The sequence below is a fragment of the Lissotriton helveticus genome, chromosome 7, assembly GCF_964261635.1.
Source record: "Lissotriton helveticus chromosome 7, aLisHel1.1, whole genome shotgun sequence".
NCBI classification, from domain to species: domain Eukaryota; kingdom Metazoa; phylum Chordata; class Amphibia; order Caudata; family Salamandridae; genus Lissotriton; species Lissotriton helveticus.
The window spans coordinates 161,350,904-161,365,586 of record NC_136068.1 but is presented as its reverse complement, the minus strand read 5'-3'; positions in this window follow the sequence as shown (position 1 = coordinate 161,365,586).

Sequence of the window (14,683 nt, the reverse complement as noted above, 5' to 3'; positions counted from 1 at the left end):
TAGGACATTTAGCTCAGCTCGGTTCGCTTGTTACAGTAAATTAGCTTTATGGGGGTTGTAGTTCTCAGGTCAGTTCCTCTTTAGGGTGGCCTGCCTGTTGAGGACTACAACCCCCAGAGGGCCACCAAGGAAAGTTTAATCTCCCAAAAGAGACATTGAGATGGTCCAATCCGCTAGATCCCAGCCTGCATTGGTGGCCTTCATCTCTCTCATCTCCTATAATCTTATGCGGCTGATGGGGTTTTTCATCGATGTGGGAAGGCTGGCCTGTGTGCTCAAACCTACATTTCCTGTATGCTCAAAGGATTGCCGTGCTTTCTGAGGGTTGTTAAGTAAAACTGATTTCCCTGCCAGACTTTTAAGATGGCAAAACTATGTCAATCAATTCTTTTTGTAAAGAAGAAATTCATATAGCTCAATGCAAAAAGCTCTACCATGCCATTTTTATTGCTCTAATCTTGGTTCTTAGGAAGGAAGAACACCAAGCGTCCCATTAGGATGGCTGGCGGACTTCTGTGTGCTTGCCACCCTAGTGGTGCTGGGACCGACTGCCAGTGGTGCGGTGGTCCCATCCGGCGATTAGGATGCCACCGCCACCATGACGGTGGCATCCTCCATTTCCAGCATTGTGGCGGGCGGTGCTCACAACACCGCCCGCCACAATGCTGGGAATGCACTGGGTGCATTATCATGCACAAGGTGACAGGCACCGTGAGGTGCCTGCCACTTTGCCCATGACAATGCAGGGGGGTACCATAGGTACAACTAGCAAAAGCAAAGGCAGAAAGGGATACTTAAAAGCCGCACCACTTAGTTATACATAAATCTTAAACTCCCTTCTCGGTCAGAGTTGCCCACCTCACTGGTCTTCTGCCCCCAGACCACACAGTTACAATACACAAGAAAAAGCACAGAGAGGCAACATAAACATTTCAAATGCACAAATACACTCTGGGTGTACTATTCATATGTGGTCCAAGAATCCATTAAAGGATCATGGCTAACAGCTTTTGAAGAGTCCGGATTGATTCATCTACTGTGTATTTGTGCATTTTGAAATGTTTATGTTGCCTCTTTGTGCTTTTTCTTGGGTACCATAGGTACCCCCAATATGCACCCACCACCCCCCAATACCCTGGGGGACCGCAACGGGCCTCGCAAGCAGAATCCGCATGCCTTTTCCGCCACGGAAAGGCATGTTTCCGCCCCATACTAATATGGATGGCGGTGTCTAGCAGACACCACCACCATATTAAACCCTTTTTCGCACGGTCGACTATTTGGGAGAAAATAGAGAGAGACAAATCGAATTGGGAAAGGGATGAGAGACTAGGAGGGTGACAACAGTGCTTAATTTGTAATAAAATGTGTGTCAGGGCCCTCACCAGTAGGACACTGCAGCTCTAACCACCCATTACCTTGCCAGCGCTGCCAATGAGAATACCTATTAACTCCCAACCATTACACTCCTACAAGTGGGATTATTCAGATTATTCCAGGCTCCCAAAACTATAAGAATGGCGTGGGTGTCAGAAAATATTTGGTTTTAATGTATATGGAATTAATAAACAGTTGTCCTTCTGCTGATCTCTAAATTACACAGACAGCGCCATCATATGGCAGACAGTCATAGTGCTGGTGTTCATGATTAAGTGCTGGTACCGAGCACCGCAAACCACCGTTCAAATTAAGTACTGACAAAGAGGAGGGTGGAGGTGAGCGAGGGTAGGGGAAAAGGACCGAGGCAGAAGAAAGAAGAGGGTGTTGAGTAGGAAAAAAGGCAAAGTGAGGAGAGAGGGAAGAAACGGTAAAAGGAGGAGGGAAAGGTGTGCAATGTGTGGAAACAGACAAAGGAGAAGCGATGAACTGGAAAGGAGAGTAGAGGGAAAGAGAGGATGATTAAGAGAGAGAGAGAGCCAGTAGAAGAAAGAGAAAAGATAGGAGAGATTAAAGGATATATTTTATAGCGAGAAACAGGCTTGCTCAGCCATGCAGCTATTCTGGTTATGGGCCCAAGGGATGTATGACGTTACAACGCATACTTTTACATCGCGTGCCTTTACAACGCGGTATTACAACGAATACCATTACAACGCATAGTGCTTTTAGGTGCTGGATAGTGAATTGTTTAATTTACTATTCCAACTCCAGTCCCCGTGGATAGTAGGGAAGGTGTTGGATAGTACATTAAACCCATTCCCTATCCTAGAGCGCCCCCCAGCGCAATGCGTTGTAATGGTTTGCGTTGTAAAAGTTGCGTTGTAAAGGCACTGCGTGGTAAAAGTTGCGTTGTAAAGGTTGTTTACCGGGCCCAAGTGGGGGGGTATTTATTTTTTTATCAATCAATTCCTACCGCTGACTAATCACCCCAGTGATCTATCCTATTGTCTAGTCACAGAAAGACATACTCTTCCATTATTTCTGTGTCTCACCCAAGCCCCAGAAATGAAGGGCACTCTGAAAACAAAGGGTCAGGCCAGTTGATTCACATGTAACTTCCAGGAACTGCGACCAAAGCAGTAGTTCCTGTTTTTAAGAAATGACCTGGTTATAGAACGTTCTTGTAATGATCCTAGCTGGCATCTTTCCATGTGCCCTCTTCCCTGGGCAGCATTTAGGTGAGCAAATCTAGCCTCCACTCCCTGTGCATGGCTTCAATTGTGTGGTATGGTATGAGTATGATTTTGGTCTGATTGGAAGAGTGAGTGATTTGTGTGCCAATTTTTAATGCTCCTTTTTGTCCTAAGGCTGTTTCGTAATATTTCCTGTATGTGTTTTTTATGATTATTTCAAGCAAGACTATGATAAAGAAATGCATTATGTACTTGCCTTCTTGAACTAAAATAATTTTTCTATTCTAATAAAAAGAAATATTTTGATATTATTCAGTTGTTCTTTGGGCTTTTCCTGTAGATCTTGGAATTATTCCTTTTTAGGGCTCGGGCCTACGTCACCACGAAGTGGGGGCGGAGTTTCCGAGCTCTTATGTATTAGAAAAAAAAAGAATTCTGAAAGGGGTCCGGGCTGCCACATTCCAGAAAGCGCACGTTTTTTGCGTGTGGTATTTTGCCATGTGCATGGTAATTGGTCCAGGCAAGGCTGTGTTTAAGTAAGGCAGCACGCCTTTTGTCAATGTCCACTTCCTGCATAAAGTGTTCGGACACGCGCAGAAGAATACATACATCCTCAATTACCAGCTGTCCGAGGTGCCGGTAATTGAAGGCAGATGGTGCTGGGAGCGTGTGCACTGCTGTGTTTTTTTTCCCTTCAGCTCTGTGTGCGCGCATGAGCAGCCGGCCAGCAATGTAGAGAATCACATGCATCAGATCTGGTTTTTTTAAACAATTGCGATCGCGAAAGTGATCTCTTTCTGTGCTGCTTGTTTAAACAATTGCGATCGCAAAAGTGATGCTTTCTGTGCTGCTTGTTTAAACAATTGCGATCGCGAAAGTGATGCTTTCTGTGCTGCTTGTTTTTCATATGTAATCTTGTTCTTCTACGAACTCGATGGTAGCGGAGTATCCCATCCTCACCCTCTAGGTCACTTCATTAATTTTCCACGAGTCCGCCGTGTCTGTTGGCGAGTGCAGATTGGTAGTGCAGAGTGCAGAGTGGTAGTGCAGAGTGCAGAGTGGTAGTGCAGAGTGGTAGTGCAGAGTGGTAGTGCAGAGTGGTAGTGCAGTTTGGTAGTGCAGAGTGCAGAGTGGTAGTGCAGAGCGGTAGTGCAGAGTGGTAGTGCAGAGTGCAGAGTAGTAGTGCAGAGTGCAGAGTGGTAGTGCAGAGTGCAGAGTGGTAGTGCAGAGTGGTAGTGCAGAGTGGTAGTGCAGTTTGGTAGTGCAGAGTGCAGAGTGGTAGTGCAGAGCGGTAGTGCAGAGTGGTAGTGCAGAGTGGTAGTGCAGAGTGCAGAGTGGTAGTGCAGATTGGTAGTGCAGAGTGCAGAGTGGTAGTGCAGAGTGGTAGTGCAGAGTGCAGAGTGGTAGTGCAGAGTGCAGAGTGGTAGTGCAGAGTGGTAGTGCAGAGTGCAGAGTGGTAGTGCAGAGTGCAGAGTGGTAGTGCAGAGTGCAGAGTGGTAGTGCAGAGTGGTAGTGCAGAGTGTAGAGTGGTAGTGCAGAGTGGTAGTGCAGAGTGCAGAGTGGTAGTGCAGAGTGCAGAGTGGTAGTGCAGAGTGCAGAGTGGTAGTGCAGAGTGCAGAGTGGTAGTGCAGAGTGAGAGTGCAGTTTGAGAGTGCGAGTGGTAGTGGTAGTGCAGATTGAGAGTGCAGAGTGCAGATTGGTAGTGCAGAGTGGTAGTGCAGAGTGCAGAGTGGTAGTGCAGAGTGCAGAGTGGTAGTGCAGAGTGCAGAGTGCAGAGTGGTAGTGCAGAGTGCAGAGTGGTAGTGCAGAGTGCAGAGTGGTAGTGAAGAGTGCAGAGTGGTAGTGCAGAGTGCAGAGTGGTAGTGCAGAGTGAGAGTATGAGTGGTAGTGCAGAGTGGTAGTGCAGAGTGCAGAGTGAGAGTGCAGAGTGCAGTTTGGTAGTGCAGAGTGCAGATTGGTAGTGCAGAGTGCAGATTGGTAGTGCAGAGTGCAGAGTGGTATTGCAGAGTGCAGAGTGGTAGTGCAGAGTGGTAGTGCAGAGTGGCAGTGCAGAGTGGTAGTGCAGAGTGGTAGTGCAGAGTGCAGAGTGGTAGTGCAGAGTGGTAGTGCAGAGTGGTAGTGCAGAGTGCAGAGTGAGAGTGCAGAGTGCAGTTTGGTAGTGCAGAGTGCAGAGTGGTAGTGCAGAGTGCAGAGTGGTAGTGCAGAGTGGTAGTGCAGAGTGGTAGTGCAGAGTGGTAGTGCAGTTTGGTAGTGCAGAGTGCAGAGTGGTAGTGCAGAGCGGTAGTGCAGAGCGGTAGTGCAGAGTGCAGAGTGGTAGTGCAGAGTGCAGAGTGGTAGTGCAGAGTGCAGAGTGGTAGTGCAGAGTGGTAGTGCAGAGTGGTAGTGCAGTTTGGTAGTGCAGAGTGCAGAGTGGTAGTGCAGAGCGGTAGTGCAGAGTGGTAGTGCAGAGTGGTAGTGCAGAGTGTAGAGTGGTAGTGCAGATTGGTAGTGCAGAGTGCAGAGTGGTAGTGCAGAGTGGTAGTGCAGAGTGCAGAGTGGTAGTGCAGAGTGCAGAGTGATAGTGCAGAGTGGTAGTGCAGAGTGCAGAGTGGTAGTGCAGAGTGCAGAGTGGTAGTGCAGAGTGCAGAGTGGTAGTGCAGAGTGGTAGTGCAGAGTGTAGAGTGGTAGTGCAGAGTGCAGAGTGGTAGTGCAGAGTGGTAGTGCAGAGTGCAGAGTGGTAGTGCAGAGTGCAGAGTGGTAGTGCAGAGTGCAAAGTGGTAGTGCAGAGTGCAGAGTGGTAGTGCAGAGTGAGAGTGCAGTTTGAGAGTGCGAGTGGTAGTGGTAGTGCAGATTGAGAGTGCAGAGTGCAGATTGGTAGTGCAGAGTGGTAGTGCAGAGTGCAGAGTGGTAGTGCAGAGTGCATAGTGCAGAGTGGTAGTGCAGAGCGGTAGTGCAGAGTGCAGAGTGGTAGTGAAGAGTGCAGAGTGGTAGTGCAGAGTGCAGAGTGGTAGTGCAGAGTGAGAGTGTGAGTGGTAGTGCAGAGTGGTAGTGCAGAGTGCAGAGTGAGAGTGCAGAGTGCAGTTTGGTAGTGCAGAGTGCAGATTGGTAGTGCAGAGTGCAGATTGGTAGTGCAGAGTGGTATTGCAGAGTGCAGAGTGGTAGTGCAGAGTGGTAGTGCAGAGTGGCAGTGCAGAGTGGTAGTGCAGAGTGGTAGTGCAGAGTGCAGAGTGGTAGTGCAGAGTGCAGAGTGGTAGTGCAGAGTGGTAGTGCAGAGTGGTAGTGCAGAGTGGCAGAGTGCAGAGTGAGAGTGCAGAGTGCAGTTTGGTAGTGCAGAGTGCAGATTGGTAGTGCAGAGTGCAGATTGGTAGTGCAGAGTGCAGAGTGGTATTGCAGAGTGCAGAGTGGTAGTGCAGAGTGGTAGTGCAGAGTGGTAGTGCAGAGTGGTAGTGCAGAGTGGTAGTGCAGAGTGCAGAGTGGTAGTGCAGATTGGTAGTGCAGAGTGGTAGTGCAGAGTGGTAGTGCAGAGTGGTAGTGCAGAGTGCAGTTTGAGAGTGCAGAGTGCAGAGTGGTAGTGCAGAGTGGTAGTGCAGAGTGGTAGTGCAGAGTGGTAGTGCAGAGTGCAGAGTAGTAGTGCAGAGTGGTAGTGCAGAGTGCAGAGTGGTAGTGCAGAGTGGTAGTGCAGAGTGGTAGTGCAGAGTGCAGAGTGGTAGTGCAGAGTGGTAGTGCAGAGTGGTAGTGCAGAGTGCAGAGTGGTAGTGCAGAGTGGTAGTGCAGAGTGGTAGTGCAGAGTGGCAGTGCAGAGTGGTAGTGCAGAGGGCAGAGTGGTAGTGCAGAGTGGTAGTGCAGAGTGCAGAGTGGTAGTGCAGAGTGCAGAGTGGTAGTGCAGAGTGCAGAGTGGTAGTGCAGAGTGAGAGTGCAGAGTGGTAGTGCAGAGTGCAGAGTGAGAGTGCAGAGTGCAGAGTGAGAGTGCAGAGTAGTAGTGCAGAGTGCAGAGTGAGAGTGCAGAGTGGTAGTGCAGAGTGCAGGGTGAGAGTGCAGATTGAGAGTGCGAGTGGTAGTGCAGAGTGCAGAGTGGTAGTGCAGAATGCAGAGTGGTAGTGCAGAGTGGTAGTGCAGAGTGCAGAGTGGTAGTGCAGAGTGGTAGTGCAGAGTGCAGAGTGGTAGTGCAGAGTGGTAGTGCAGAGTGCAGAGTGGTAGTGCAGAGTGGCAGTGCAGAGTGGTAGTGCAGAGTGCAGAGTGGTAGTGCAGAGTGGTAGTGCAGAGTGGTAGTGCAGAGTGCAGATTGAGAGTGCAGAGTGCAGATTGGTAGTGCAGAGTGCAGAGTGGTAGTGCAGAGTGCCTAAAACACATTGCCATTTACAATGCCATTATCTCTAACTTAAAACAAACCCGAGCCCTAATGCATTCCTAATGCCTGTTATTACTGGGAACCCCCCTTCCATGTTTTCTGACATTCACGCCAGCATGGGAACATGCTATTTTAGTCCTCATTCATATTCACACTAAGACCAGTGGTCTTTTATCACCAGTTCCGCCAGCAAGAAACACCACCAGAATACGATAAAAGAATGCCGCTCCAACCAATCACGTCTCAGTGACACTCTGCCAATCATAAGAGAGTAGTAAAGGTTGCCACAAAGGGTATTGGTACCAACAGTGGAAAAGGGATAATAAAAATCATGTCAGGACTGGTCTTAGACATATTTAACGTCATGCAGAACAGGAAAGAGACCAACAAAAAAGCTGCAGGCAAACAGCAAATGTAGTAAGGCAGCAAAAAACAAACTGTGTAGAACAACATTGCAGTTTTAAACATCGCAAAGTAGTACAAGGTGTCATTCAACTGCTCCAAAACCGGAGAAAGAAACATGGCCGTAGAACTAATGTGCAGAGCACATTCAACAACACCTTGATTATTGTTTGATCTACACATGTAAGTACAGGATGTCCGTGCCAATTACAAGGGCAGTCCAGGTCTCTGTTGCAATGTGCAACACACATAAAACTACAGCCTTAAAAATTCCAAACTGAAATAGAAAAACAAAAATCTGGCCAGGCTAGGCCAACTTAGAGCATGACATCAACGCAAAACACATCACTAGGAAAGTCACAAGTGAGTGCTTAAGGACATTCAGAATAGAGGACTTTTCATTTAGGGTATTTTACAGAACTATTCAGAGCCAGCTCTGTTCTGCAGAGAGTCTTGCCCTGATGACCTTGAATAATTCTTAAACATATTGTTTAAATACTATTTTCTTTCAATGTATTTTAATGTGAGTGATGTGTGAGAATCTATTACAGACATTTTGCAGAGATATTTTGCTTTTATGTTTCTTGCAACATCCATAAAAAAGTGGATTTTATATCAAAGCAGGATTTCACATATGAGAACTGGGAGGGTGGCTCATAGATTATTTGCAGTAATATTGATGAGCTGCTGCTGTGTTACAATATTGAAAACACACATCATTATCCCTGAATATTATATGTAACAACATTAGAATTTGGGAGTATGCATTGCCAATGACCTGGCCAAAGAGGACATGAAAGAACTGAAATAGGATAATACATTCAAATCTGTTCGGAACAGAGGCTCCCAAAATATGTTTGGCCCATGGCCCCCAAACTCCTTAAGATGTCCCTGGAACTATTTTCAATTACATTTGCTAAAACGCCTTGGACACTTACAGGGGATTAAAGAAAATATACCAGTACTTTTAGGGTCCTTTTCCATGGAGGACAAGCCTGCTAGTACAACTCATGAACTTTACTTAGCAGCACTACATTGCAGGTGCAGTTTGATCTTTATGTCATATTTCTTCACATCATTTTAAAAACAAGATACATTTTAAACACACACTGACCTGAATCTCAGTTGTCTTTTCTTCAAAGTCAAGAAGGTTGGTTCTACTTTTGTGTGTTTGACGTAACACCCTGAGTGACCAAGGCTGTGCCCAGATGTGAGTCCCTTTTTGACTGTGTCACTGCAAGCCAAGCTACACCCAGCTGAAGAGGCCAAAACTGGTCCTGGGTTTCTTGTGTTCTGGTTCAGAGGGGACCTAGCTTGGCAGTTCTGGCTGGACTGTTCCTATTGGAGCAGGACCAAGACTGATTTGCATATGACTGGGTCTAATCTGAATTGACTAAGTCGGTTGGAATGCTAGTCCAAGCGATTGCAAGTGGTTAGACTTATTGCAAGCATTCTCCCATCGCCTCTAATGTGTTTGGGATAAGTACTAGTCAGCATTGCAGGGATATGTTCTGATTGGTCCAGTATTTAGTTAGTCACACTGCCATGGATTTGGTTTTCAAGTCCATTTATGACTGCCAGTCATGCCACACTGCATCACAGTGCATTGTGGCCTAAAAACTAATAGTGCGCACTGCTCAGTCGCCTTGTGCTGCACAAATACTGCAGCGCCCTGTGCCCTGCCCCAGCCAGCTCCCTCAGCTGACAGTAATCAGGATGGCATTGCTCTTTGCCGTGCTCTAAGTTGTAATGCTGTGCTGCACACTGACCAGCCGTCGAATGTCCGTGCCCACTCCATGCACAATACACACTAATTGCTTACAAACCAGTGAGTGGACCAGAAATAAAGTAGGCTGACCTAGTTTTATCTTGGGAGCTAATTGACTTGTCTCATTTGAACTAATGTTGTCATGTTACATGTTTTTGTACAATATATAGTTAAAGAAAAGCCCAGGTCTAGAGCCCACCTGGTTGAGTGACAACACAAGTTGTGCATAGGCCTGAGCTGCTGCTATGGAAACACTAATTGTTCCTGTGTGGGAGCTGTAGAGTTGTAAAAGAACAGGGTTTTTTCGATCCTTTTAGGGAGGCGCCAACAAGTCCTGGTGTCACAGAGCTCCTGGTCACTAGGGACATGCTCCTCCAAACTAGGTTGACCAGATGGCTCCATGTCACCAGGACACCACTTTTCCTTTCTTGGACTTTGCTTTTACCTATCATTGTTATCAGATGCATTGGTCCAATTTGCTCCATTATGATGAACCAAGACTACAACTGTATTTCTCCCATTAACTTCTATTGAAGGCGAGGCAATTATTGGTGGTATAAGGCCATTTTTTGCTTCACAAACTGGGAGTCCCCTGCCTGAATTGGGTCTATTGGCATATGTAACAGCGTGCTGTAGCAACTGGCACGGGGGGGGGGACGGACGGACTCCCTGCTGGAGCTCATGTGGTCTCTAGGCTCCAGATACCATGCGGTCTCTACCTCCTGCCCCGGGTTGCTCTCTGGCAATTTATGCATCATGCTCTCATTCTTGACTTGGGGGTGGTGGTGCTGACGGCTCCCTAATGGAGCTGTTGTGCTACACTAGACACTAGTCTATACACCCTGCATTCTGGACGTCCTGTTTTCAAGTGTTCTCTGCAGGAACTGCTCAGGGATACAGTCTAACCTATGCTCCCTACTTCCGGTTTTAAGGTTCTCTCTGCTGGAGATTTGACAACAGTCACATGACCTCAAAAAGGGTAGGATTCACACAGGGCCATTGTCTTATCACACTGCCTTGTTGAAAATAGTTATGTAAGACTGTCTGCAGTTGCAGGTTGCTAGCAGTGCAGTCCTCAAGCGGTGCTGCCAATCACCAGCATGCACTGCGGCGGAATTCATAATCATGAGTCTCGCGAACATTCAGGGTCAGCGCAGTTGTGCTACCAGTGGGTTGGGTTGCGGCATTGCACACACACTCAGACTGGTTTAGATGGCAATCAGGCAGTGCCATAAGGGATTGTCTGACAAGTCAATATGTGGGCTTGGTTTTTGTCTGTTTGTGGGCCTGTTTTAGGGTCTGCTGGGCAGGTTTTTGCTGTTGAGTTCCCTGAAATGAATAGAAACATTGATTGCAACAAGCACAATGGATGCAATCCTCCATGCCTTGCAAAACACCCATAAGGCATGTTTTTGCAAGGTGATAGCTGTCAATTTGCAAATGTGAGCTACTCTATTTACCTATCTGATTCACTAATGGGACCTACTTTTATTAAAGTGCTGTGACCTACTTTCTTTCCCAGTCTCGCCCTGGTGCACACTTCACCCATAAATCAAGTCATGATTTCAGCACTGCCTCCTGTGGGATTACAAAAAGAGTCCCTCTCCCCAAAATACGTGCTGATGGAGCTCACCGGCACAAATTAAGCACTGGCCCATTCGGTATCCCTCCATAATTCAAAACAACCCTACATTCATACCGACAGCATAGCACATGCCCAAGAGAAGACTTGTAGGCATGCTATATAGTTGGGTTTCGGCGTGCTCACAACAGCATAGGCATAGTAATGGAATATCATGAACTATAGAAATGCTAATTACAATTAAGAATAAAAAAGTTATTTGTCTTCCTCTCACACAGTAATTTGGACCAAGACCTTGTTACGCTCAACAATGGACACAAACATGGGGCCACAGATTGGGGCTGTACTGTAACACCTTTGTGACCTTGCATAACAAAGCGAATTAAAGTAAGATTTTTTCTCTGGTTTTGTATAGTTATAACATAGTTGTGAGGAAATGAAGTGTATTATATGGTGTGGTTGTGCGACCTCACCGTGTAATACTTGACTTATCTCCTTTCGGACCCTTAGGTGTCATCTGAAAAAGCCTCAGCTCATCCCTTGGGAGCTGTGACACTGAGCAGCAAGGCTTACCGAGAGGAACAAGCATGAATCATTTAAAGACCACCAAAACAATTGAAGAAGAAATTGATCCCACATTCAAGAAATCCGACACCAATTTATAAAAATAGAATGTATTTTTATAAGAATTTAGACACTAGAACGAAAAAGATCCACCAGAGGGTTCTGAAAATATTGATTTTACAAGCAGTAATGAATTAAAGCAATATCACTCAGCCACGAACAAGCCTTTGCAAAGTCAATGAATTGGACACTAAGAAACGTTTTCAAACAAAACTTAGGGAAGTGTCAGTGCGGTCGGTTAGAAGTACTTGAGGTGACCAGCTCCAGCAGGGAGCCAATCAGGGGGACCAGCAAGGTCCTCAAGTACAGTTACCTCCACAGAAAAAGCAGCCTTCAAGCAGTTCCATCTGCGTCTCAATGGACTTCTATAGAGTGGTCTTGATGCAAGAGATGAAGGATGATGAAGATGCTCTAAGGATGCTATTGATGCAACGTGGTCGATGGAGGTCTTCCTGCAGGAATTCCTCGGTCCACGAAGATGGGAAGGGAGTCCTGGTTGTTGGATCGACTTCCAATAATAATAATAATAATAATAAAGAAATGTATAAAGCGCATGGTTACTCCATCTCGGCGTGTCCCGGCGCTGAGTGAGAGGGAGGTGACAGTAACCACAACTGAGGACCACTTCGTACTAGCAGGAGAACAGATATGTTTTAAGCATCTTTCTAAATTTATCTTCAGAGCTTTACAACCTGAGTTTTAGAGGGAGCTTATTCCAGTTCTGAGCAGCCCGGAACCTGAAAGAACGGCCCCCCGTTCTGGCCTTCTTTACCTTTGGAATTTCCAACAGCCTCCACTGGATCTAAGAGACCTCCTTGGCACATACCTGGTGACCAAGTCACTCAGATATCCAGGGCCAACATTCTGGGAAATACGGTGACAGGTGCATAATGTCTTAAACATATGAAGTCCTTTCTGGTTTGGCCGATGTCCAGTTACCATCAAACTGTCAGGTGTCGGGGTCACAGGCCAATCATTCCTGTGTCTATAACTCACCTTCTACGGGTCCCAGCAACTCTCTGTGAACTCGAGTGCAACTCTGTCTGTCAGGACCTGGTCCTTGGTGTTGCATGGTGTTGGTAGTAGTGACTTGAAGACTTTGGGCTATCAGCTTGCCCCAGCAGACATCTACCTCTGTTGTGTCCTTGTGCTGCATATACAGGAGGACAGTCAGCTGGCCCTTGGAGTCGCTTGGCTTGACTGGGCTCTGGAGACAGCTTATCCTTCAGCAGGACATAGCAGGCACAGTCCCTCTTTTCACTAGCCACCAGATGCAGCAGGTGCAGTCTTTGGGGGTACAGACTCTCTTTGCCTGGTCCCTCAGTGCAGCAGGCCAGTCCTTCTTTGGTCCTTCTTCAGAGTCGGTTGAGATCTAAGGTCTGGGTGGGAGGACTGCCCCTCTTATGCTCATAAATGCCCTTAGGGCAGGATGCGGTTGGAAGGCAGTGGGCAACCAGGTTACCTCACTCCTGGTGACCACTTTCTGCACAGTGTGGTATTTGTCTACCCCAGAATGCATCATTCTACCCACTCCCAGCATGGTGAGATCCCTCTCTAGGTGTTCAGACCTACGTAGCCCACCCTTGGGGTCTGTCTACCTCAGGGTTACATGCCCCTGGGAAAAGCAGTTTGGCAACTGGTCTCCCTCTCTCAGCTCCCAGTGCCAGCCTGTGTACCTAAACAATAGGGAAGCCCTCCTCCATAGTGTGACACATTTTCCTTTCAAAGGTGGCTACCCCTTTGAAGCCTAACTTTTTGGGGCTAACACCTAAGTGGCTTCCTGTAGGAGGGAGGTAACACCTCACTGGCCTGCAATCCCACATTGTTCTCCTTCCTGAGAGATCTTCACATGTCTCTCCAGGAGAGCAGAAAGCTGTCTTGTGGAACAGGCTCCATGTGGGCCTGGGAAGGCACAAAAGTTTGAAAGGCAACAAAGTACCAGCTATATAAAAGCTGCACACTGCAACAAGTTACATTAATTTTGACTTGAGATACAAGTCAGGCTTAATGTGACAAGTTGTTTGATACCTTGGAGTGCTCAATTTGGTCTCACAGTGCAGGAGTTACCACAGCTGGCAACTTGGGCAACCAAGTATTTCCACAGTAAAACAGTGGTTTCACATTTTTACTGTCAGTACATGGAAAATACATGCCATGCCCATGTCATATGTTTCATCCTGCCTTTGGACAGAGGGGGTGTCTTAAACAGATGTACAGCGGCTTTGCCATTGCTTTCAAAGGCAAAGCAGGGCTAGCAATACAGGACGGCTCTACCTGTTTCCAGTGGCAGACTGGGGGGGACTCGTTTTACTTGAGAAACCCCAAGGGTGGCACCACTAGTGCTGCAAGTCCTCGGGTACCCCTCTAATTTACATACTCTGGGTACCAGGGTACCATATGCTTGGGACTTACAGATAAGTTAGTCATTTTCCATTGAATATAGTCAATTCTGCATATACTTTGGGGGCGGTGCACAGGCACTGAGGTCTGGTTAGCAGGCCTCAGTGCACTCTCAGAGTCGAAAAACCAGCAGCATCATTCGAAATACTTGGGGTTGACCATACAAAAAGAGGTACTTCCTTACAAATGGTTATTTGTTTCTCTCTGACATGTTTTCTGCAACTCCAGAAAAGTGGATGAGGGTGCGTTGCAGTTTAGTAGTCATTGAACTAGTTACAATTTTAAAAATATGTCTGTATCGGCCATAGGCATGGCAGATTCCTTTTCCAGTCTAGCAGGCACAGCTATGCTCATGTGCTCCTTGTGTACTTCAGGTATTCTGAACGTAGAATACTGAGCCACCTTTTGTGGACAAATTGCCACTAAGTAAAGTAGCATGTACCTAAATTACGATCAACTCCAACAACTGCAATCTCTTGTTTCTATGTTTCTGATGGGCAGTCTTAAAAGCCTGCATGCTAAACTGTAATAGGTATATTACTTTCATGACTTACATAGAAAAAAGAAAAGATGGGCAAACCTTGTGCAAATTGATGGATTTCTCAAAAGCCGGTTGCAAAATTTCCACAGCTTCCCTATCACCAGAATGCACATGCTTTCCACATTTTCTACACCTGGCTTAATGCTGCACCTCTACAGTCCTGCATCCTCCTTTCATCACTAAAGACAGCATGGGTTAGTAGTATAGGCTCTACGTCAAAATATCAACCACAGAAATATTGATTCGCATGTGTTTCTACTTCAAAATGTGGACTTGCACCATAATACAAGGTAAACATATACAGGGGAGCATACGCTTACTAAGTGGTCTCCACATCTAGTTGTCTTGACAATATAGTGCAAGTCAAGATTTTGTAGTCAATATAAGCTCAGGTTGATATTTAAAGGTCAATATTTTGGTACTACACTATATAGACACAAGGCTTGGCTGCAAGAAGTAAGATATG